The sequence below is a fragment of the Oryx dammah genome, unplaced genomic scaffold (genome assembly GCF_014754425.2).
Source record: "Oryx dammah isolate SB20612 unplaced genomic scaffold, SCBI_Odam_1.1 HiC_scaffold_4, whole genome shotgun sequence".
Classification (NCBI taxonomy): Eukaryota; Metazoa; Chordata; class Mammalia; order Artiodactyla; family Bovidae; genus Oryx; species Oryx dammah.
This window is the reverse complement of record NW_024070188.1, coordinates 13,622,220-13,648,059: the sequence shown is the minus strand read 5'-3', so window position 1 is coordinate 13,648,059 and position 25,840 is coordinate 13,622,220. Positions and strand designations below refer to the sequence as shown.

General features: G+C 42.7%; 1 protein-coding gene across 5 annotated transcripts in view; it reads left to right on the top strand.

The window, feature by feature from the left end:
- Nucleotides 1-25,840, top strand: part of TPD52L1 (TPD52 like 1) — a 91,480-nt gene that overhangs the window by 8,399 nt on the left and 57,241 nt on the right. The window contains exon 1 of one of the 5 annotated variants that reach the window (XM_040238997.1): nucleotides 11,595-11,784. The exons of the other annotated variants lie outside the window; for them this stretch is intronic. The gene's annotated coding sequence lies outside the window, so the exon portion shown is untranslated. Of the gene's footprint in view, nucleotides 1-11,594; nucleotides 11,785-25,840 lie in introns of those variants that run through there. 5 annotated transcript variants of the gene reach the window in all.

Below are 25,840 nucleotides of genomic sequence, written 5' to 3'. Positions count from 1 at the left end.
CCCAGAGCCCACCCTCGATGACTCTGTATCTGAAAGAAGGAAGCTTATTCTGAGGATTAGGACTCGCATTTGTCCCTGTGACCATTGAGAGAATGTATAGAGGTAAGAACACACATGCAGAACTTTTTTGAAATATGATCTTGCTATTTGGGGAGAGGAGAGTGCTGAAGAATTGATGCTTCTGAACTGTGATGCTGGAGAAGACTCTTTCGAGTCCCTTGGACTGCAAAGAGATCCAACCAGTCCATCCTGAAGGAGACCAGTCCTGGGTGTTCATTGGAAGGACTGATGCTGAGACAAACTCCAATACTTTGGCCACCTTATACGAAGAGTTGACTCACTGGAAAAGACCCTGATGCTGGGAGGGATTGGGGGCAGGACGAGAAGGGGACGACAGAGGATGAGATGGCTGGATGATATCACTGACTCGATGCACATGAGTTTGAGTGAACTCCAGGAGTTGGTGATGGACAGGGAGGCCTGGCGTGGTGTGATTCATGGGGTCGCAAAGAGTCGGACACGACTGAGCGACTGAACTGAACTGAACAGAACTGATCCACCAGCCAGAAGGCAGCTGGTTATTCCATGGTAGTGCTCAATGCATATGCCTTACGGATTCTCTTGCATGCAGGAAAAGGGCTGAGCAGAGACCTTGGCCTCTCCTTTCCAGAAATGATTTTGATATCTGAGAGAAAAAGGCCCTTGTATTTACAAACAGAAAATCTAATACATTTGAAAAACAAATCTTGTATTGGAAAAAAAAAAAGTGGGTTAAGTACCAGTAAAAATCAGAGGGAAAACACACATTTAAAAAAAACGATTCATATATACATTTGAAAAGAATTGGAATCACAATATTACCTACCCCCCTAATGACTTACATTCTTTTTTTTTTACATTTAAAAATATATTTTATTTTTGAATTAGAGGATAATTGCTTTACAATGTTGTGCTGGTTTCTGCCGTATGACTATGCAAATAAGTCATAATCATGTATACATCCCCTCCTTTGTGAGCCTGCCTCCCCCCCTCCCATCCCACTCAACTTAAATTCTTTGATTATGTATGTTATGGGGTTGCTGACTTCCTTCATTAAGAGAATTGGACAAATAGTAGTGGTATTAGCACTAACATTTTTTTATTCTGTCGTCTTTTATTTAGTTTAAAATATTTTAAATTTATTTATTTTTAATTGGAGGATAATTGCTTTACAGTGTTGTGTTGGTTTCTGCCGTACATCTACAGGAATCAGCCATAGATACATATGTGCCCTCTCTCTGGGTTGGGGACATCTGAACCTACATATGAATCTCCTTCCCACCCCATCCCACCCCATCCCATCCCTCTAGGTTCGCACAGAGCACAAGGTTGAGTTCCCTGCATCATATAGCAAATTTCCACTGGCTATCTATTTTACATATGGTAATGGATATATTTGAAGGCTACTCTCTCAATTCACTCCACCCTCTCCTTCCCCCGCTGTGTCCATTAATCTATTCTCTGTGTCTGCGTCTCTACTGCTCCCGTCAGATAGGTTCATCAGGATCATTTTCCTAGATTCCATATATATGCATTAATACATGATATTTGTTTTTCCGATTTACTTCATTTTGTATCACAGGCTCTAGATTCATCCACCTCACTGGAACTGACTCAGATTTGTTCCTTTTTATGGCTGAGTAATATTCCATTGTATATATGTTCCATAACTTTTTTATCCATTCATCTGTCAATGGGCATCTAGGTTATTCTGTCTCCTGCTTATTGTAAATAATGCTGCAGTGAACATTGAGGTGTCTTTTAGAATTGTGGTTTTCCCAGGTTTTTTGTCCAGTAGTGGGATTTCTGGGTCATATGATAGTTTTATTCCTAATATATTTTTTAAAGAAATTCCATACCGTTCTCCATAATGGGTGTATCAACTTACCTTCCCACCAACAGTGCAGGAGGGCTCCCTTTTCTCCACATCCTCTCCAGCATTTATTGTTTGTAGATTTTTTTTTTATCATGGCTATTCTGACTGTTGTGAGGTGATATATATCTCATTGTAGTTTTGATTTTCATTTATCTTATAATAAGCAATGTTGAGTATTTTTTTTCAGGTGTTTATTAGCCATGTATGTCTTCTTTGGAGAAATGTCTCTTTAGGTCTTCCTCCCATTGTTTGGTTTTCTTGTTTGTTTTTCTGATATTGAGCTGCATGAACTGCTTTATTTTGGAGAGTAATCCTTTGTCAGTTGTTTCATTTGCAGTTACCTTCTCCCATTGTGAGGGTTGTCTTTTCACCTTGTTTATGGTTTCCTTTGCTGTGCAAAAGCTTTTAAGTTTAATTAGGTCTCATTTGTTTATTTTTTTCATTTATTTCCATTACTGTAGGAGGTGGGTCATAGAGGATCTTGCTATGATTTATGTAAAAGAGTTTTTTATCTATGTTTTCCCTGTAAGAGTTTTATAGTTTCTGGTCTTACATTTCGGTCTTTAATCCACTTTGAGTTTATCTTTGTGTATGGTGTTAGGAAGTGTTCTAATTTCATTCTTTTACATATAGCTGTCCAGTTTTCCTAGCACTACTTATTAAAGAGACTGTGTTTTCCTCCCAGAATATTCTTGCCTCTTTTGTCAAAGATGAGGTGCCCATAGGTGCATGGGTGCATCTCTGGGCTTTCTCTCTTGTTCCGTTGGCCTATATTTCTGGTTTTGTGCCAGTACCGCACTGTCTTGATGACCTACCGGCCTCACTTGGCACAGTTGCTCAGTCCCTCCTCCCTGGAGCGCTTCGTTCTCTTGGTTTCCAGGATGCTAAGTGCTTTTCCCCCACTCCTTCACAAGCCCTGCCTCAGTCTCCTTTCTTTCTATTGCACTCATTCTCTTGGTGAGCTTCTCACACTTTTAAATTCCATCTGAAAACTAACAACTCCCACATATGTTTTCCCAGCCTGGACCTGGCCCCTCACCTGCAGCCTGTTCACTTGCTGTCTCTACATGAATGCCTAATAAGCATCTTGAACTTAATGTGTCTGACGTTGAATTTCTGATCTTCTTTCTTGGAAATAACCCTAGAATCCCAGTATCTCCCAAAGTTATCCACATCTCAGCTAACAACACCATTTCAACCACAGTAGCCCCAAACCTATCGTTGGAAAGGCCCCATCATAGCCCATTTCCAGTTTGTCATGCTAGCTCTGCTTTCAAACATATGGAATGTGTGTGTTAGTTGCTCAGTTGTTGCCAGCTCTTTGCAACTGTAGCCCGCCAGGCTTCTCTGTCCATGGGATTTCCCAGGCAAAAATACTGGAGTGGGTTGCCATTTCCTCTTCTGGGGTGGAGCGGGGGTCTTCCCAACCTAGGGATCGAACCCAGGTCTCCTGCATTGCAGGCAGATCCTTTCCCATCTGAGCTACCAGAGAATCCCCCTTTCAAAATATGCCTAGAGTCAAATGACTTGCACCCTCTCTGCACCTCCCAGACGATGGTCTGGGCCACCATCATCTCTCACTGACTCTCTGCTGGAGTTTCCTAGCTGGTCTCCCTGCTTTGGCCCTGGCCTGTCTTCAGGTTGTTCCTCCACATGGTGCAGAGAGTGGCCCTCTCAAAACATGTGGCGCCATGCCACTCGTCCCTTCAGGGCTGGCAGTCAGCTCTCCTTTCGCTCAGGATAAAGGGCGGGGTCCTTGCTGTGGCCAAGAGGCTGCGCCATGATCGGTCCCCCTTCTTCCTCGTTTCCTCCCTGACCTCCTCTCCTAACAGACTCCCTGTTTCCCCGGCTGCCTCCTCACAGCCTTTCAACTCACTGAGTCTCCTGCCTCAGAAACTCTCCCTCGGCTGCCTCCCCAGCTGCCTCCCCGGCTCGTGTCCTCATCCTCGTTTCCAGTCGGGGTCACCCTTCATCCTGGCAGCCGGGCCCTGTCGTGAGGAGCCAGTTCTCCCTCGGTCTCTCCAGTTTCCGCACGGCTGGTCTTGGGAGCAAAGGCATTCACAGCTGATTCTCCCTGGACTGTCTTTTCAGGGAGGTTTTGCATAGCAGGCAGCCGTGGAAGACAGAGACCGCCTCCCTTAGGGGCAGGTAGGTTTACCGTCCGAGATAATAAAGATCAGGACTCCAGCGAGACCCGATGTCTGCGGATCTGTATAAAATCAGAGCATCCTAATCTCGGTGTTGCTCTCAGAAACTCATCCCACTGTGTAATCAGACAACACCTGGCCCTCAGCGCGTCACCCTGCCAGAATTAGGGCTCAGGGAACCGGTGCAATGATGTTACCATGGCTACTGCTATCACTGTGAGTAATAAATTCTCTCTGTTCTGTGACCCAGGAGTCGGGTGTTTTCTGCCAGCATCTCCGAAGCTGGCAGGCTAATTTGTTTGTTCGCCAAGTGGGGCGAAATCCAACCCTTCACAATCCTTGACACCCGTCCTGAGCCATTAACTTCAGACGGCCCTGTTTTAGGCTTCCTCTAGCTGCACCTTGTCCAGAGTGAGCAGTCTGTAGGCCCACCTAGAATCTGTGTCTCTTCTCCTAGGCTGTCCTCAGGGTCCCCAGGACTCCAGAATGCTGTGTGTAAACAGCCCTCAGTGGGCTGCCAGGCTTGCATGTCCCCTCGCGGGCGGACCATGTTGCCAGCGTGAACAGTCTTCATCCTGAGCTATGACAGAGCTGACTGCTCTTAGAGGTGGCAGTGGTGTATGGGCAATGTGATCCCTTGACCAGCCGCATTAGCTTCACCTAGGAACTTGTTAGAAATGCATATCCTTGAAGCCCCACTCTGGGCTTCCCAGGTGGTGCTAGTGGTAAAGAACCCGCCTGCCAGTGTAGGAGACATGAGATGAGAGTTCAGTCCCTGGGTTGGGAAGGTCCCCTGGAGGAGGGCATAGCAATTCACTCCAGTATTCTTGCCTGGAGAATCCCATGGGCAGAGGAGCCTGGCGGGCTACAGTCCATGGGGTCACACAGAGCTGGACATGACTGAAGCTGCTTAGCATGCGTGCATGCAAGCCCCATTTCTAGACTGACTGAAACAGAGACTTTGGAGACGAGCCATCTCTGTCTCCAGTGCCCTTCCAATGATTCTGATGCACATTCTGCTTGAAACTTCCGATATAAACTCACCGGGCTGGGTTTCTGCATGCACGTGTGTGGGAGCCCCTACTTGTTCTCATGGTGGACAGACCCCAGGGTGACCCCAGTGAGGAATGATTTCTGGTTTGCATACCCCTGTGTGATCGCTCCACCTGGATTTCAGGTCTGTTTGCTCACCTCTTGCTCGAGAGGTTGGCTCAAATGTCCTTTGAGCTCCTGACTAGCTTGTTCTTGAAAGGCTCATTAAGTTGCTTTTTAAAAATAAAAGTATGTAAACATGTATGTACCAGACATCCCAGGTGGTGCTAGCGGTAAAGAACCCAGCTGTCAATGCAGGAGACATAAGAAACTCAGGTTTGGTCCCTGGTTCACGAAAACCCCTGGAGGAGGGCATGGCAACCCACTCCAGTATTTTTGCCTGGAGAATCCCATGGATAGAGGAGCCTGGCAGGCTGCAGTCCATAGGACTGTAAAGAGTTGGGCATGTTTGAAGCGACTTAGCATGCATGCGTGTGTGTGTGTGTGTGTGTGTGTGTGTGTGTGTGTGTAAAGCTGCTGTTCCTATATATATATACACAAAACTATAAAGCAGCAATAATGGAACTATGCTTGTTTCCATTTCTATGTGGAAAGCTGCTGCTGCTAAGTCGCTTCAGTCATGTCTGACTCTGTGCAACCCCATGGACAGTAGCCCACCAGGCTCCCCCGTCCCTGGGATTCTCCAGGCAAGAATACTGGAGTGGGTTGTCATTTCCTTCTCCAATGCATGAAAGTGAAAAGTGAAAGTGAAGTTGCTCAGTTGTGTCCAACTCCTAGCGACCCCATGGACTGCAGCCTACCAGGCTCCTCCATCCATGGGATTTTCCAGGCAAGAGTACTGGAGTGGGTTGCCATTGCCTTCTCCAAAGTTTGCAGCCAAATTAGATATTTTCTTTTACTAACGTAATTCCTAAAATTTAAGTCTGGATGCTGGTCCTTTGCATTTAGAGAATGACTGTACACCCACATAAGCTGTTTCTCTAGGCTGAGGATATGAGTGTATCATGTGGGGAGAAGTCAGGAGGAAGAAATAGAAGATAAAAATGAAAGAGATTCTGGCATATAAAGGAACTCCAGCCTAGTGGTGGGAACACAGATGTTGTCTCACAGAATTGAATTCATGAACTGAATTGAGTTCAGTTACTTTTTGGATGTGTGACTTTTAACTTAAGTCTCAGTCTTCTTATCTGAAAAATGGTGAGAGTGGGGGGTTTGGTGATGACTGAGACAGTGCCCATGAGGCACTTAGGACAGTGCTTGGGTACTATCCCAGTAATCAAAAGAAAATGTGAGATTTATTTATTAAACCAAAGTCCTTTCTTCAGAGCTTACCACCCTATTTTTGTCATAGCAGTTAGGTGTCAAGCTACTATCTTTAATGCATTCTTTTATCAGAAAATTCTTTGGATTTTGTACACCACCTACCATGTGATTAAAAATAGCTCTCTGGAGCTAAGGAAAGATGAGTAGGTTGAAGATAGAAATAAATATATAAGTTGCTGGAATTTGGACATCTGGCCTGCATGCAGAGTTCTTTTCTGGAGTGTAAATTTTACCGAGTAAAGCACACTGCAATCTTGCTAACAAGAGGGTATTATAAATGATTGCTCCTTTGGTCCTCCTTGGATCAAAACTTAAGAGTTAGGCAGACATACAAAGCCGTGTTCGTCATTTGGACACATTTTGAGGATGTGAGTGCTCAGTTGCTCAGTCGTGTCTGACTCTTTGTGACCCCAGGGACCCGCCAGGCTCCTCTGTCCATTTCCCAGACAAGAATGCTGGAGTGGATTTCCATTTCCTACTCCAGGGGATCTTCCTGACCCAGGGCTTAAATCAGCGTCTCTTGGCAGGTGGATTCTTTACCACGAGCGCTGCTTGGGAAGCCGTTTTGAGGATGAATGAGTTAAATTCTTTGCTTCCATTTCCGCTGCTTCTCTCATGATAATTTCATAGATCATCGGAGGCGGGGGAGTACTGGCAGTGCTTATCTTTTCAGATGGCAGATCTTATTTCTGGCCTTTTGTGGTTTGGATGTTGATTATTACAGTGCAGCCTTGCTGAAGCAGTGCGGAGCCCGTGGAGCAAGGTGTGTGTTCGGGTGGCAGGCCTTTAAAGATCCTGGTGTCTGTTGCTTAGCAGCACACTTAAGATTTCCAAGTATTCTGAAAAGCTCCTAATGACAAATGTAGGTTTCTGCTCTTGCTATTTCAGAGGTTTCAAAAAATAAGGCACAAATGAAAACTACATATATATATATTTATATATATATATTTATATATGTATGTGCTGCGCAGTCACTTCAGTTGTGTCCGACTCTTTGCGACCCTATGGACCATAGCCCATCAGGCTCCTCTGTCCATGGGATTCTCCAGGCAGGAATACTGGAGTGGGTTGCCTTGCCTCCTCCAAGGAGTCTTATATGCATATATATTTTATGTATGTATATATATACCCATCCCAATCTATTTCCTTTATTCTGCCTTCTTTTTCTTCATAGCACTATGGCATTTTATATTATGCATAACTGTTTGCCTCCATTTTCTCTCAACTATTATTTAAATTCCTTGAGGGCAGGGAACTTTGTCTTCTTTATTTTCATATCCCCAGTGTCTGGAACAATGACTGGTCCATGGAAAACACTGTAAATACTTGTGGAGGAAACAAAAATGAAGGAGTGAATAGTACTAAGTGGATAACATCGTATCTAGCCCCAGCAGGGTGTAATAGGGGATGAACATATCAATTTTTATAAGAAATGGCTAGTTTTTTAAAAAAAAATTATTGTAACTTCTCATCAAATCTTTCTAAATTAAAGAAGCGCTAGTAAGAGGGATGGGCTTGGTGAAACGTAGGAGATGTAGGAGACACGGGTTCAATCCCTGAGTCAGAAAGATGCCCTGGAGGAGGGCATGGCAACCCACTCTTAGCTTTCTTGCCTAGAGAATCCCATGGACAGAGGAGCCTGGAGGGCTACAGTCCCTAGGGTTGCACAGAGTCGGACATGATGGAAGAAACTTAGCACACACGCGTGCAGTAAGAGTGATGGTAAGAATTCTCAGTATTCTTTCTTTGTCCTGATTATCGGCAACACTGAAGTACCAAAGATGACATTAAGCTTAGGAGTTGAGGGATGGCGATATAAAAATAAAAGCTGGGGAAGAACTAAGTTGCCCCTCTTAAGAAAAGGAGAGTGAGAGGACTCTGGAGAGGGTGAGGGGGAAATACAGGAAGTCGGGAAGGAAGGACCCACAAAGAGTGAGCCTTGGAGAGAGAAAAGGAAATACAGCGGGACACAAGAAGAGACGCCTGGAGGCTGATGAGAGAAACTTAGGACAAGAGGTGCTTCTAATGGCGCTTTCCCGGGAAATGAGATCAATCACCTCCTGGATCTCCCCGTGATATCTTGATTCAATGAAGAATTTCTTTTTTAAAATGGAGTTTTGTTGGTAAGACAGCTCAAAAGAAAAGCGGTCACTGGACACCTGATATATATTTGACAAGCAAAGAAATAGGTACTAGGTTTCTCCCAGTCTCCATTAAGCCACTATTGAACAAATACGTAATAGACTTCAGGATGAGCTGTGCAGATGAACCGTGTGCCCTGGGTTCCCAGGTTTTCCTGGCTGTCCTGGAGCAGAGTCCAAGAAGGCAAAGGAGGGACCAGAAAGAGAGACTGTAACCCACTCTCTTGAGGATGCTTTATCCGAGCAGCTGATTTTCAGTGCTGTGGGAAACCCTGCATCAGCAATACTTCATCATGCTGTTTTACCTGGACAAATGAAAGTCTCATTCATAGAAATAAAAGCTACTGGAATTTGGTAGCATTTTCTCCTGTAATGTGCGGGTGGCCTGATCTGCTTGCTCTTTTGTAGAGATTTACGAGAAGGTATGTCCTTATTCTTACATCCACTCTTCTCCTGTTGCAAGAAGTTACTGAATTAAACTTGAAAAGCACTTATTTCCTTCCCTGAATGAGCCACCTCCCCCAGGTCTTTGCTGATGGCCTGTGAGGCTTTGAAATATTGATGCATATGCATCCATTTCTCTCCCAGTTTCACTGACCTTTCATTGGAGAGTATTTTTAGCTTGTTGAGAATTTAGGGCAAATTCTGATTTCTGAGGGCATCTCTTATAGAAATATCAGACTATGTGGGTATTCTTTCAGTTTCATAAAACTCAAGATGTATTCTGTAAAATGAATATTTGACTCAGGATTAGCCTTTATACTAATGAAGTTGTACACTATGAAGTAAATTTAAAATAAGCTCCCAAGGAATTACTGTGTAATGTAAAAGCATATTTTTGGCGGGTAAAATCTAATCTTAATACAAATAGATGTAATCATTTTGATAATCAAATGTTTGTTGAGGCCCTATGTAAATACTACTCTTGTGCTGTTAAAATGTCTCTGACTTCCTAGCAAATACAGTAAATGCTGCTGCTAACCTATTAGCTTTTTGAGTTGTGAGCTGTATTTATCCACACACCAGTGAAGAGCTCTCTTGACCGTGTTAGATGGCACACTCACCATTGGACATTTTTCTGTGTCTCCATTTCCCAAGCCCACTTTCTAGATTCCCAGGTTTTGTCCACCTGGAATCCTGGTTCCTTTCATATCGACTTAACAGATCCCATCCAACTGCTAATGAACTTCTGATTTTCTCCCTGGAGTTAATCCCTCTCTTTTCCCAACTTCCGTGGCATTTTGAATCTGTTGTGTCCTTAAGGAACAGCATCATCACCGAGAGCTGGGAGAAGTTAATTAGTGATCTGATACAGTCTCCTCATTTTGCAGATGAAAACACTCCAAGAGCTGGGGTGGGGGTGGGTCGTTGGCTCAGGCTGGTTTCTTTTACGTGGGTTTTCTTCCTGCCTCGTGGCCCTGTGATCCTGTCTTGTGTGTGCCTTCTGCCTTCTGAATCACACTGTGATTTGTTCTTGTGCCCTGTTGAAAAGACTATTTGGAAGTGTTGTCTTTTTTTTTTAAAACAGTTAACATTTTATTCATTGCAATCAGATTCAGAATATTTACATTCTTAAATTCAGCTTGCAAGTCTTATCCTATTTATAAAATGAGCAAATGCTAATAATTACTGTTAAAGGAACTTTGAATAGTATGATATTAAAATAGTCTGATATTAACCAATATATACATTTAGCTGATATAGTCAATTTCACATTTGAGTACTTCAGTTTTTCCAGTTGACTATCCTGTCCAATTACTTAAATCTTGTAAATCTAGAAATTAAATATATAAATATAGTAAATCTAAAATTCTCTTAAATGTTCTAATGTTACTTACAAATTTAGTAAGATTTCTACTTTAAAATCACATTTAAATCAATGACCTAATTAAATGTTTAAAATTGTAATTATAAACCTGATAGTCTCTCAAAAGATGAAACTCTCTCAATCATAATATGAAATTCCAAATATTCAGATACCTTCCCACAAGTTTGCCAGTTCTGTGGTCTTACTCATTTCTTCATGCGGTAATTACCTGAAATATCTATGTGTCAAGGCATTGCTTTAAACTCCAGAAAAAAATAAGCAAACAAAAAGAAAATTTCTGCCCTCAGGAAATTTATTCCCCCTATTTGAGGGAAGAAAGTGAAAGTTGCTCAGTCCTGTCCAGCTCTTTGTGAGCCCATGGACTATGCAGTCCGTGGAATTCTCTAGGCCAGAATACTGGAGTGGGTGACCTTTCCCTTCTCCAGGGGATCTTCCCAACCCAGGGATCAAATCCAGAGTGGATTCTTTACCAGCTGAGCCACAAGGGAAGCCCATTCGAGGGAAGAGGCAAATAGTAAACATGGGCTGCCTCCCGGACTGTAACCCGCCAGGCTCCTCTGTCCATGGAATTCTCTAGGCAAGAATACTAGCATGGGTTGCCATTCTCTTCTCCAGGGCGTCTTCTGTGCCCAGGGATTGAACCCAGGTCTCCTGCATTACAGGCAGATCCTCCACTGCTGCACCACCTGGGAAGCCCATATAAACACTAAACAACATAGATTAATTGAAGATGTACTATACTAGATGTATTGGTCATTGTTAAAGAAAACAGTGGACCGTTGAAGGGGGTGGGTGGAGTGATGCTCATAGATAATTCTGCATCTCTGTGGGGTTGACGCTCTGCACAGAGACTTTAATCTATTACCTGAGCTTACTTTCCAGGAGACAGAGTTGGCCTTCTGAGTACGTGTGAAGTTGCACAAGGACAAGAGATTTAGGTTGGAACATTGGTTACATTCTCACTGGTGACCCTGGTGAATACCCTGAACTGCTGTGTCTACAATTCTGGGACTTCTCGAGGGAAATCTGCAGCCCCCACTTGACTGGATTTTGCATTTCTTTGCCTCTTACAAAATATGAACATTCTTTCTACCCACCTGTAAAGACCTCTGCTGTATCTCTGAAATCCTTCATATTCTTTGAGTCACTCAGTCTTAACAGACACACCTGACTGCATTCTTGGCATCCTTCAGGGTTCTCTCCTCCATTTGGACACAACTTCCCCACTCACTTTCCTGTTCAACTTTAGCTCTCCTGGCAACAGAGAACTTCAAGAAGAAAAACAATGCGCTTTGCTCCATTACTCTGTTTATCATTGTGTGCTGTGGAACACAGTGGATTACCCAAGAAAGCCCTCAGGACATGTTGATTAAAGCAGTAAGGACCCTGGTGGGCTGCCGTCTCTGGGGTCCCACAGAGTCAGACATGACTGAATTGACTTAGCAGCAGCAGTAGCCGGGTGCGCCCCCTGGCGGTCTGTGATTATGGTTCAGGGCTCTCACTGCCGCAGCCCGAGTTCTCTTCCTGGTCAGGGAAGCCTTTCTTCTTCCTCTCCACCTGCCACCTACCAACCTCCTCGGTGTGACTGTACCACCCTTTGGGCTTCCTCGGTGGCTCAGATGATAAAGAATTTGCCTGTAATGCAGGAGACCAGGTTCGATCCCTGGGTCGGGAAGATCCCCTGGAGAAGGAAATGGCAACCCATTCCAATATTCTTGCCTGGAGAATTCCACGGACAGAGGAGCCTGGCGGGCTGCAGTCCATGGGGTCACAAAGAGTCTGACACGATTGAGCAATTAGCATAACAACAACACTTAGTGTTGCTCAAAGAAAGGCAGGGTCATCCCACTCAGCCTCCTGGTTAAAGTCAACTGCTCAGAGGCTGGACTCCCTCAAGAGTGAATGTTGTTGTTGTTCAGTCTCCAAGTCAGGTCCAGCCCTTTGTGACCCCATGGACTGCACCACACCAGGCCTCCCTGTCTCTTACCATCTCCTGAAGTTTGTCCAAGTTCATATCCATTGAATCTGTGATACCATCCAGAGGATACATCTCATCCTCTGTCACCCTCTTCTCCTTTTGTCCTCAATCTTTCCCAGCATCAGGATCTTTTCCAGTGAGTTGGCTCTTTGCATCAGGTGGCCAAAGTACTGGAGCTTCAGCTTTAGCATCAGTCCTTCCAATGAGTATTCAGGGTTGATTTCCTTTTAGGGTTGACTGGTTTTATGTCCTTGCTGTCCAAGGGACTCTCAAGAGTCTCCTCCGGCACCACGGTTCAAACACTTTCAATTCTTTGGTGCTCTGCCTTCTTTATGGTCCAACTCTCACATCTGTATATGACTACTGGAAAGACCACAGCCTTGACTCTGTGGACCTCTGTCGGCAAAATGATATCTTTGCTTTTTAGTACCCTGTCTAGGTTTGTCATCGCTTTCCTTCCAAGAAGCAATCGTCTTCTAATTTCATGGCTAAAGTCACCATCTGCAGTGATTTTAGAGCCCAAGAAGAGGAAATCTGTCACTGCTTCCACCTTTTCCCCTCCTGTTTGCCATGAAATGATGGGACTGGATGCCATGATCTAATTTTTTTTTTTTTAATATTGAGTTTTAAGCTGGCTTTTTCACTCTCCTCTTTCACCCTCATCAAGAGGCTCTTTACTCCCTCATTGCTTTTGGCCATTACAGTCCTATCATCTGCATATCTGAGGTTATTGATATTTCTCCTCGCAGTCTGGATTCCAGCTTGTAACTCATCCAGTCTGGCATTTCACATGATGTACTCTGCATATAAGTTAAATAAGCAGGGTGACAATATGCAACCTTGTCGTACTCAAGTGTGAATAGAATTATAATAATCCCCACATGCCTCTAAGCCCTTTGCTAACTAAGAACCACTATTGGAATACTGATTTCCATAGTATTAGTGGTTGAATATTTATTTTATAAATTCCTTAAAACATTTCACAGGCAGATCATTTAATCCCCTTTCTATTTAGGCTTTAGGGTAATGTGAGTTGTATACTGTTTTGCTTCTACCATGCTGATAATTTCATTGTGTCTGGTATATATTTAAGGCAGAAGTTTTTTCCATGGATAGCTTCAATGTAGCAGAATGATTTTTCATTTCTTTCTTTTCACCTGGTAGTACTAACTTTTTTTTTCTAGTCCTTCAGTGTACTTACTCTGAATGCCAGTGATCTTTTTATGGACGGAAATACTGAGAAGGACGGAAATACTTCTTATTTGAAGTGAGTCTTTTCTGCTCTCAAGCATGATAATGTTGTTTGAGCATTCTAAGAAAATTTCAAAAATAGTTTTTAAAAGAGCTGTGTTGCTCTGGGGAGTAGCATCTTCGAGGCAATCTGGTTAAGAGAGAGAGAGAGTTTGAAAGCCATTTTGACAAGGAAAGTCACTTTCTACCTGGATCCATCACAAGACAGAACTCTGATGCCATCTTGACACTACCATTTCATTGTCTCTTATCCATAGTTCTGGTTATTGCTGTTCTTCTGTCAGCTCTCTATCACATGAGTAATTGTTCCACTCAGAGTCTTTGGGAATTATCAGATATGTCAGTTTCCCTATGTCTTCTCATAGTTGCTATACAATCCCTATTTTATTTTTGTATAATTATTATCTCATCATATATGATGTTGTAAGTCAATTCAGCTCTGTTATGGAGTGAAGGTGGAAGACAAGGAAGGAAGAAAAAGAAAAGCAGGTTTGTATTTGTTATGATTTCAAGGACAGATATTTGAAATTGAGCCTTTTCCCAGGGTTACCTACCACCTGCTATGGTTAATTGGACAGTTAGTGCCAAGCATGGTTTATAACTTTTTTAAATTGAGCAAAATTTCACTTTAACTTTGAGGTTCCTGAAAATACTAACAAGTTGGAATTTGCAAATAAAATTCAGTACATACTTTTTAAATAAATAAATAAATTCAGCATATCTATGTGTGTGTGTTCAGCTTTTCTTTATCAGAGGATATAAAGGAGAGTGTGAATTACCCCATTCTGTAGAATTCAACTTATAATTGAAAACATAGTGGGATTCTTTCACGTCTATATAAAACACTGTTTCCCAGTTTTTCTAATGATACATTCAGGTATCAAAAATGTTTTCTATTTACTTGCTCAAAGTTCCTTTAAATAAAGAAATAGAATCATACCAGCTCCCAGCTCTGGTGGCCCACAGAATGGCAGCCAAATGACTTGCTATTACCATAACCCTTTATACTTGCTGAATGCTATTCAGTATATCTAACTGTGAGTATTCACAGTCTTTTCAGGGGGTGTGAAGGAGGCTGGCATTGCTCTTGTGCAGATTACAAAGCTGGGAACAGAAGAGGGGGGAAATAATGGCTTAGAGTAGTCTTAGAAGTTGGGTTCAAGTCTACAGTTTGCCTTTCTCATTAAGATCCAGAAAGGTGAAAAATCTGATGGCAGTGAACACGATGTCATATTATTAATGAACTATTAATTTACATACTTCAAATAAATTTGTAGCAATGAGGTAGAAAACCTGTTAATATATGATCTAAATGATTAGCATAAGTAACAATGCCAAGACCAAACTTCAGGAAGACAAGAGGTTGTAGTATAAGATACCTCTCCAGAAGGATTTGGGAATAACCCAGGAAACTACGTAACAGATCTAAGAGACTCAAGAAACATTATCGGCCATAGAACAAAAAGAACTACAGCTGCTGGGGGTTTAGTGATACTGTCAAGGTGACCAGCTATTTTACCAGATTATGTACATGCTACTTTCTAGAGGGAAAAGAGAGAGACGAAATCAAACCAAGATTTAACCAGAATCATGGAATTTAAATATCAGACTAAGAATAGTTATAGAATTTGGGTGTTTTCCACTAGCACTGAGGATAGAACTAGACAGAGGCATATGTTACTTTATGATAACATTTATTAAATGATAGGCATTCCCTGAACATCTTCTGTATGCTGGGCAATGTATTGTTGTTCAGCCGCTCAGTCATGGACTGCAGCACAGCCGGCTTCCTGTCCTTCACCGTCTCCCGGAGTTTGCTCAAACTCATGTCCATTGAGTCAGTGATGCCATCCAAGCATCTCATCCTCTGTCATCCCCTTCTCCTCCTGCCCTCAATCTTTCCCAGCATCAGGGTCTTTTTCAATGAGTCAGCTCTTCGCATCAAGTGGCCAAAGTATTGGAGTTTCAGCTTCAGCATCAGTCCTTCCAATGAATATTCAGTGTTAATTTCTTTTAGGATGGACTGGTTTGATCTCCTTGCTGTTCAAGGGACTCTCAAGAGTCTTCTCCAGCACTTGAGAAGTGTTCAAAAGCACCAGTTCTTCAGTGCTCTCCTTCTTTAGGGTCCGACTCTCACATCCATACATGACTACTGGATAGACTGCAGCCTTAACTATACAGACCTTTGTTGGCAAAGTGATGTCTCTGCTTTTTAATGCACTGTTTGGATTCTGCTGATACAGTGACGACCCAGAAGGGGTACTAAAACGTGTCAGCATAGATAATTGTGGCCATTCAGGACTGATCTGTTTCCCTTGGCATGGTATGAGCCATAGGTCTCTGGACAATTTCTCTCTTTTTTCAGGTTTCAAAGGAGAGCTGAAGTGAGTTGGCGTTGGATGGTACAGGGTCTGAGGAGTCTCTTGGGCATTAGGAAGATTCTGGGGCAGTTGGCTTTTGTTTGGAAAGTGGAGTTTGAGTGCTGTGCCCCTGGTGGCTCTGTCCTACATCACCCCTTCAGGCTAGTTCTTGTGGGCCCAGCTACCTCTAGGATGTGTCTGGCTTGAGGGAGGCAGGACTGTGTTCCCTGGCAGCTATACTTTCTAGAAATCAGTTAAGCATATAATGACAGAGTCCCTGGGATGGCAGAAAGGCATAGATGCTGAGTCAATGCCCGGGGGCATTTTATTAAGCCAGTACCCGTAAATGTATGTCACTTGGCTGGATGTTGTACAGATCAGTTTAAACAGCAGCTGTGCCTTCTCGGAGGCGAGGTGCGAAGCACACGATGAGGGGAACGTGTGTAAACCTGAACAAACGCACAGCGCAGCATTGTTTTTGACCACGCAGAGGCACAAGCTGCCTTTTTCGGGGTTCGTGAGCTGAAGTCGTGAGCAAAGTGGTGTAGGAGTTGCATTTTTAGAACGTGAGGTGAAAGCAGTGGCTGCCTCTGTATAGACAGTCAGGAGAGGTTGCTGAGGGGGCGGTTTTGAGAGCTGGTTGAAGGTAGAAAGGGAGGGAACCTGCCATTTAGATGGATGATGACTTTCCAGGCGCTGGGTACTGCGTCTTTTTAATTTTTTTCTTTTAAAAAATTTATTCTTTAATTGGAGGGAAATTGCTTTACAATGTTGTGTTGGTTTCTGCTGTGAAATAAAAGAAAGTGAAAGTCTTAGTTGCTCAGTCACGTCCAACTCTTTTCAACCCCATGGACTGTATAGCCCATCAGGCTCCTCTGTCCATGGGATTCTCCAGGCAAGAATAGTAGAATGGGTTGCCATTCCCTTCTCCAGGGGATCTTCCAACCCAGGGATCGAACTCCAGTCTCCTGCATTGCAGGCAGATTCTTTACTGTCTGAGCCCCCAGGGAAGTCCTACAACAACACAGTTCAGCCATAATTACACATATATCACCTGCCTTTTGTGCCTCCCTCCCAGCCCCCCGTCCCACTCATCACAGAGCACTTTCCTCATAGCTCAGTTGGTAAAGAATCAACTTGGAATGCAGGAGACCCTGGTTTGATTCCTGGATTGGGAAGACCCCCTGGAGAAGGGATAGGCTACCCACTCCAGTATTCCTGGACTTCCCTTGTGGCTCAGTTGGTAAAGAATCTACCTGCAATGCAGGAGACCTGGGTTCAATCCCTGGGCTGGGACGATCCCCTGGAGAAGGAAACAGCTACCCATTCCTGTATTCTGGCCTGGAGAATTCCATGGACTATAGTCCATGGGGTCGCAAAGAGTCAGACACAACTGAGCAACTTTCACTTTCACTTTGAGACTTTAAGTAATTTGTGCACCAAGTACTCACAAGTTACTGTGTGTGTTTATATACCACATTGTAACATACACACACAGAGACATACACACACATATGGTGAGGATTAAGAATGCAATGAAAGGTATTTTGAGTACTTCGTGAAACTCTGAGGACAGCCAAAGAAATAAATTCCCTTTCTTTGAGGAAATTCCAATAGAACCAATCCTTATACAATAAACGAAAATGAAACGAAAGTAGGAATGAAAAGCATCATTGAACATGTATAAATAAAACGGAAGCATCTAGAAGGTTCAGGGTGGCCAGCCCGGGTCACAACTATAAAGGAGAACTTCTTGGAAGAGTGCGCTTGAAACACGGCTTTGTAGTTAGGATTGACAGGACAAAAGTGTTGGATTGCTCCTCAGCCTTTTGGCTAAGATCAAGTGTAGATTATAAGTATTGGAAAGAAGCTTAGATAGTTGAAGTGTGCCTAGTGAAGGGCCTTGAAGTGGCACAGGTTGATGCTGTTGGTGTTTGTATGACTCCACTGGAAGGTCTTAAGGGAAGTATGTTTAAAAAAATATATATACATACATGACAGTATGCACACTACAATATGCAAAATAAATAATCAACAAGATGTGAACTGCTCCAGTCTTTTTGGAAAACAATCGGGCAACATCTATTAAAATTCACATTCTTCCCTTGAAATTTTTTGAAACCAAAACTACCCTATGTAATGGTACCTGCACGAAGATATCCATTGCAGCACTGATTATAGTGGGTACCTCCCCAGCCAGAAAAAAGTGAAGTGAATAAGTGTCCATCAAAGGGGCAATGTTGGAATACATGCAGTATTTGCTTATCATGAACTATTCACCAGTCCCTTAAAGCAATTAATTTTGGATGTACCATTTAGCATGCATATTCATTATGAATTGTTAAGTAAGAATAGCAAGAGACAGAAGAGTACATGACTGTGATGCTATTTTTGTCAAACAGCGGCAAAAAGTGCATCCCTCTAAGACTCCTAAGTCACTTCAGTCGTGTCCGACTCTGTGCGACCCCATAGACGGCAGCCCACCAGGCTCCCCCGTCCCTGGGATTCTCCAGACAAGAACACTGGAGTGGGTTGCCATTTCCTTCTCCAGTGCATGAAAGTGAAAAGTCAAAGTGAAGTCGCTCAGTCATGTCCGACTCTTTGCTACCCCGTGGACCGCAGCCCACCAGGCTCCTCCGTCCATGGGATTTTCCAGGCAAGAGTACTGGAGTGGGGTGCCACTGCATATTAATGTGTAACTATATATTTATACATGTGTACACACGTATAGACACATGCATTGGCAGCAAATAAACAAAGTCTTATGTCATCTTAAATCCAGAAACTGTCAGATGCACTTTTGTTTTTATACCTCCTCATCTACCAAGGTTTTTTATGGCATTAAAACATGAAGGGTTTTAGCTGGGGTTTAGAGAGAGGAGTAAGGGGAACATTTCACCTTTAAGAATAATTAGTAGAGATCCTGTTTTGAAAGTTTCTGTTGAGAAGGTGGCCAGGATTTATGGCATCGCCTGTTGAATAAGATACCCCATAGTTATCCAAGTGCATTGTACATTCCGCTAAAGCCGTCACAGCTGGGTAGGTTTTGGAACAAGTTACCATAGCTGAGAAAACTAATGACTCCAGTGGAGACTACAGTGCCTCTCTCCTGTGTCAGCTTGGTATCTAAGTGGAAAGGCACATTTTTATCCTTCGGTGGCTCTTCTTCCTGTAGTAAGTGTTGATTCTTCCTCCTGCAGCTGTGTTCTAAGTATAGCTAAAAGGGCCTCACTTATCCTGGCTTACTCCTACCCTTACCTTGTTGGAAAGAGGGACCTGTGCAGTGAGAGTGTGTGAAAATTTAGATCTTGTATTAAATGAAGTAAAGCGTCCTTCTTAGATGTGTTTTTCAAACTTTTCAAACCTTGATACAAAATAACCAATACATCTTATGTTACATTCTGTGATATTGGTGTGTATATGTATATGGTTGTACATATATATATATATATATATATATACACACACATATATATAGAATAATGGCTATGAAGGAAAATTTCATGAAACATTACTTGCCCTAACTCTGCATATTCCTAGTAATTTCTACTCTATTCTCATCTACTTGTTTTATTTCATTAAAAAAAAATGCTAGTCACAGACTCTTAAGTTGATTTACTGATCTACTAAATGGGGTTCAGTTCAGTTCAGTCGCTCAGCCATGTCCGACTGTTTGAGAGCCCATGAATCAGGCCTCCCTGTCCATCACCAACTCCCGGAGCTCACTCAGATTCATGTCCATCGAGTCAGTGATGCCATCCAGCCATCTCATCCTCTGTCGTCCCCTTCTCCTCCTGCCTCCAATCCCTCCCAGCATCAGAGTCTTTTCCAATGAGTCAACTCTTCGCATGAGGTGGCCAAAGTACTGGAGTTTCAGCTTCAGCATCATTCCTTCCAAAGAAATCCCAGGGCTGATCTCCTTCAGAATGGACTGGTTGGATCTCCTTGCAGTCCAAGGGACTCTCAGGAGTCTTTTCCAACACCACAGTTCAAAAGCATCAGCCTTCTTCAGCGCTCAGCCTTCTTCACAGTCCAACTCTCACATCCATACATGACTACTGGAAAAACCATAGCCTTGACTAGACGGACCTTTGTTGGCAAAGTAATGTCTCTGCTTTCGAATATGCTGTCTAGGTTAGTCATAACTTTTCGTCCAAGGATTGAGCGTCGTTTAATTTCATGGCTGCTGTCACCATCTGCAGTGATTTTGGAGCCCAAAAAATAAAGTCTGACACTGTTTCCACTGTTTCCCCATCTATTTCCCATCAAGTGATGGGACCGGATGCCATGATCTTCATTTTCTGAATGTTGAGCTTTAAGCCAACTTTTTCGCTCTCCTCTTTCACTTTCATCAAGAGGCTTTTGAGTTCCTCTTCACTTTCTGCCATAAGGGTGGTGTCATCCGCATATCTGAGGTCATTGATATTTCTCCCGGCAATCATGATTCCAGCTTGTGTTTCTTCTAGTCCAGCGTTTCTCATGATGTACTTAGAAGTTAAATAAGCAGGGTGACAATATACAGCCTTGACGTACTTCTTTTCCTATTTGGAACCAGTCTGTTGTTCTATGTCCAGTTCTAACTGTTGCTTCCTGACCTGCATACAGATTTGGGGTAGTGACCTGCATTAAAAAAAAAAAAACCCGCATCAGAAAACACCTATCAAGCTGGGTGTCTGGCATTCCCTAGTCAGAAGATTTCCACTGGGCTGGTTAGGCAGTTACTCAGTGAGATCAAATCCAGACCTAGATGTTTTTCGCTTTGTTGAATACATGCCAGTAAGGCCAGCTTATGGGGAAGACATTCAGGGAGCAGGTTCCTTAAGATATTGTGTTGGCCCAAAAGTTCACTCAAGTTTTCCCATTACATCGTAGGGAAAAACCTAAGCAAACTTTTGGGCCAACCCAATAGTTTTCAGTCTTAAGGAAAGCATTGTGTGATACTTTTAGAGAATTAGCTTAAAATGGGAGCAGATACTTTTTTTTACTGCTGTGATAGATGCCTTAGGTAATAATTTTTCTCCAGCAGTTGGATTTGTCATAAGAAGGCTGATCATCCTGATATAAATAGAAGGCATCCCAGTTAATTTCACCTGTGCCCTAAGCATTCTTTTCTACTTAAGCTTTAAAATTATATGCTTAAATAGAAAGAAAAAAGTTCCATACCATACTTAACAACAATTAAGTATATTTTTATAGTAATTATCCCAGTTGGGCAAACTGCTAAATTAATTCTTTGTAGGACCAGTAGAGATCAGTTGCGCAGCTCATTTCAAATACAGGATTTGTGTGGGTCATAATCACAGAGGCGGCTGATGTAGGCATTGAAAGTGGAAGTGTTCAAAAATCTGACTCCTACTTTGACTGCAAAGGAAAATGACATGTATTATATCTAACTGGATTTGAGAGCAACAAATTTTCAAAAGACGGCAGAAAATGGACTCTGCCTACGGCGTCCTAGGATACCTAATTTAAGATGTGTATAACAAACATTTTTTAGGTATTCATTAGGAAAGAAAGCCTTTATATCCTGCCATCAACTTTATTTTTTTAATCTAACATGTTTTTCATGGTCATTAACACTGATGCCTTTGATTTTGCAGGTGTTGTCAAAAGATAGATAGTTAATCACAGAAGGAAAGAGCAGAGTTGGGGTTGGCAACCTCTCTCTTCGTAGTACTTTTCCATAAGACTTCTTTCAACAACCTCATTGTTCTTCCCTTTTTACTCTGGAGTAGATCTAATATTGAAAGAACTTGATTTTGTTTCCTTATTACATGAGTGTTTGAAATAAATTGAGCCATAACAAGAATATAAAGTAAAAACCATAGCAGTAATACTTACAGTTAATGAAATGCTTAATAAAAAGGGTATTCCAAGACAGTGAAAGTCAAATCATAGGTCTTCCTAAAATATCCCTTTCCATTTGCCCTCCCTTCCTAGAATTCTCTACCAACACTGAAGCATTGGAGTTTAGGTTAGAAATGAAGTATGGATAGAGCTTTCTGCTCTAAGGTCATTTCCCACATCTTTAAAGAAAGACAGCCTCAAGAACCAGAGTAGAAATAGCTTTTATAATCTATACTGGTCATAATTTGAACTATTCCTACTGGCTGTGACTTTGTAACTGGCAAGAATTAATACGCCTTTCTTAGTTTTTTAGGACTGTCAAAAATGAAGACACCAAACTTGTGACCGGTCCCAAGTGAATCAGACTGTTGTTCTTGGTGCCCTGTTTGCAGAATAAGTCCTAGGTCATTCTCTCCGAAAACAGTGCTGAAGTAGGTGGCATTTGGGAGTCGCTGCAAAACCCAGAATGAGGATAGGAAATCAATGAAGTGGAATACCATCAACATTACATTGGCATGCTTCGGAGTTTTTACAGTGTACCCAACATAATCTCCTTTGCTAGACCAAGGAAACAATATGGAGCCATCCAATACTGTTGTCTCTGCTCTACTTACTGATGACAGTGGTTTGTATTATGTCGTATGATGGTCCGTGGAATCTTAACTGGATTCTGAATTCATTTGTCTTCCAAACTGTAGTTTTGTTTTTTCTGAGAGTGAATTCTTGGTGACCTTGGAATTTTGTTTTGTTCTTGATGTCTGCTTGGTTATTTTGTTCAGATTACATTTTCTCCATTCCTTTATTCTCAATAGTGTTCCTAACCTTATTTCCTAGTGGATGATTTTGCAGGAGAACAGACTGTCCTTTGACACTTGGATCTCACCCATTGTCCACTTGCTTGATGTGTTTCGTGGCACAGGCGTTTCTAAATGGAGAGACTCAATGTCCTCTTTCAGTTCCATCAAAATATGGATTTAATTAGTTTTCCTTTAATTTCAAAAGGAAATGGAGAAGGGATAATGATGTGTTCAAAACTGGGTGCATATTATTTCTTGTAGGTGAATCAGTGTAGAGGAACCTACCCACTACCAAATATCACTGGTGCAGCACTCTAAGCGCCCAAGCACAGTGGTGTTTTCCATTCGGCTGGCTATTCTCACATGCAGTTTGTCAAAACAGAGAAACAGGGGGCAGATATTCCAAGTATTAATATAAAGCCAAACATACTCTGAGCTTATCTATCTCTTTAATATCTGGAGAGAGAGAGTTCTGAGCAAAGGAAGAAGTGGATAACTGTGGGACATCACAGTCCTCACCGGCCTTCAGATACTTGATTTTCTCTTGTTCCTCCTGCACACTGGACACCAACATACCTTGTCATTATGAACTTTTACTGTTTTTTTAACAAAAAGTTCAAAAAAAAGAACCAATATTCACACAGTGTAGTAACATGGAACTTGCTATTCTAAAGCACAATATAGAATCATAAAAGGTTTGAACAGGATTATGAATAAAGAACCTGAAATAGCAGCTACACAGCCACCAAACTTTCCTAGTCATGCTGTTGCAGAAGACTGTCCCCTCCTCTTTACTCCCTCAGGGCCTCTGTTGCAGGAGAATTGTTGGGGTGGGGGGTGGTTAAGGATGGCTTTACTCCAAGTGGAGATTGTTGTTCTTCTGATGAAACTGGCTGGCATTCAGGACCAGGTATTTAGCTCTTGGCATATGACTGTCACCCAGCCACACTGACACCTGCCCTTAATGCCAAGGGTTTCAGAACCAGCATCATGCAGTTCTTTGGGGTTAATTCATAGCAATAATACTTTTGAGAAAAAGGGGGAAATCCTCATTTTCCTTGTCTGGAAGTGCCTCAGAAGGATCGCCAAATGTACTTGCTGGTAACTTGGCCACCTCATGCGAAGAGTTGACTCATTGGAAAAGACTGTGATGCTGGGAGGGATTGGGGGCAGGAGGAGAAGGGGACGACAGAGGATGAGATGGCTGGATGGCACCACTGACTTGATGGACGTGAGTCTGAGTGAACTTCGGGAGTTGGTGATGGACAGGGAGGCCTGACGTGCTGCGATTCATGGGGTGGCAAAGAGTCGGACATGACTGAGCAACTTAACTGAACTGAACTGAAGGAAGAAATGGACATGCAGACCTTGTCCCTTTAATGGAGAAAACACCTGCTATGACATCACTTGGCCACCAAGGGACGCGTTACTAGCCCTTCTTGGGAAAGCAGCCGGGGGGTGGGGCAGGGGTGGGATATGGGTATGTTTTCTTTTCTTTTCATGCAGCAGTACCTCACAGTGAGTCTTTCTGCTGCCCATCTTCAATTCTGAGGAAATCAGTTCAGTTCAGTCGCTCAGTCGTGTCCACTTCTTTGCGACCCCATGGACTGCAGCACGCCAGGCTTCCCTGTCCGCTATCTCCTTGTCCTCCTTGGCAAGCATTTAATCCTAAGGGCACCGATGTTCGTGTAGCACTGCCTAGCTGGTTGTTTGTAATAATCAGTGCTGACATCTATTCATTATCTTTCTGTGTTAGACATTATACCCAAGAGTTTACATAATTTAATCTTATTTAAACTTCCGGACAATTTTTTGAAGGAGTGACTATTATTTTCTCTATTTTACAGATGAGGAAAGTGACGCTTAGAGAAGCTAAGTAAGATAGCCAGGACTGCTCAGCTCTTAAATGTGTTGCCAGGACTAGATTCAGGTCCATCTTATTCCAAAGGAGATATTCTGAAGTTATACTGAGATTCTCAGTAGAAAGGGTGGAGACCAGGGCTAAGACCTGTCCTCAATGGGGTGGGGCAGAAGGACCTAGGAGATTTTTTTCAAGCTGTTTGTGTTTCTGTTCCCCTTTGCCGTGTTCCTCCTCCATCCTCCCCTCTTTCTTCTTTTTCTGGTGCCTCTCTTCCTGGGTAGACTGGGTGGGGGAATGCTATCCCTACTGCCATTCACTGCCACAATGAGTCACTGTTCCTGAGAGTGTGTCACAGCTCTTAGGGGAACCATGAAGGTAAATTGCTGAGAACCAGTGGGCTGTGGAAGGCTGACAAATCCCCAGCCAATTTTTCTGTGACTTCCTGTGTGAGGCATTCTCTCTACGATGGCATAGCTTCAGGGGCATGCACAGTGGCAAAGTGCTAAGGCAAGCTGGAAACAGCCTCTGTGGATATGAGAAACGCATGCATAAAAAAAATAGGAAATTTGTCTATAAAATGTACGTGTGTGTGTGCAGTCAGTCATGTCTGACTCTGTGCGACCCCATGGACTGTAGCCCGCCAGGCTCCTCTGTGTCTGTGGGATTTTCCAGGCAAGAATACTGGAATGGGTTGCCATTTCCTACTCCAGAGGATTTTCCTGACCCAGGGATCAGACCCATGTCTCCTATATTGATTGGTAGGCAATTCTTTACCACTGCGCCTTTGCGTGTAAACATACATAAGCAAAGCACATATTCATGAAAAATATGTATGTAAATGAGAAAAAAATATATAGATATTTATAGATATCTATATATGTATATATAGATAAATATAATCATAGATATTTTATATGTAAATCTATGTATCTAGGTATAGATATTGATGTGAAAGTATTGGACTCTAGGTACGTATTTTCTCCCCTCCCAATTCCAACATCAGCCTTAGTAAAAGTGCAAAGCTGTTATGCGTTCATTGCACAGCAGTTCTCCTTTGAGACTTGCAAGACTGAGCTGGGGAGATGATGAGGATGAAAGCATGCCCAGGCCTTCAAGGAGCTCACAATCCAAAGGACCTTTGTTTTTCTTGAGGATAATGTTGACAGTTCAATGTATAGATCACTGCTCTCAGAGCATCGTGATTTAGACAGCCAGAAAATTCTGTGGAAAAGTTTTCTGAAAAGTAAAACAAAGTTAAAAAGTGAATACAGGGCCCCATGCCATTTAATCGGTAAGAGCTGACTTAGGACCACCTTTGGAGTTCCAACGTATTTACTCA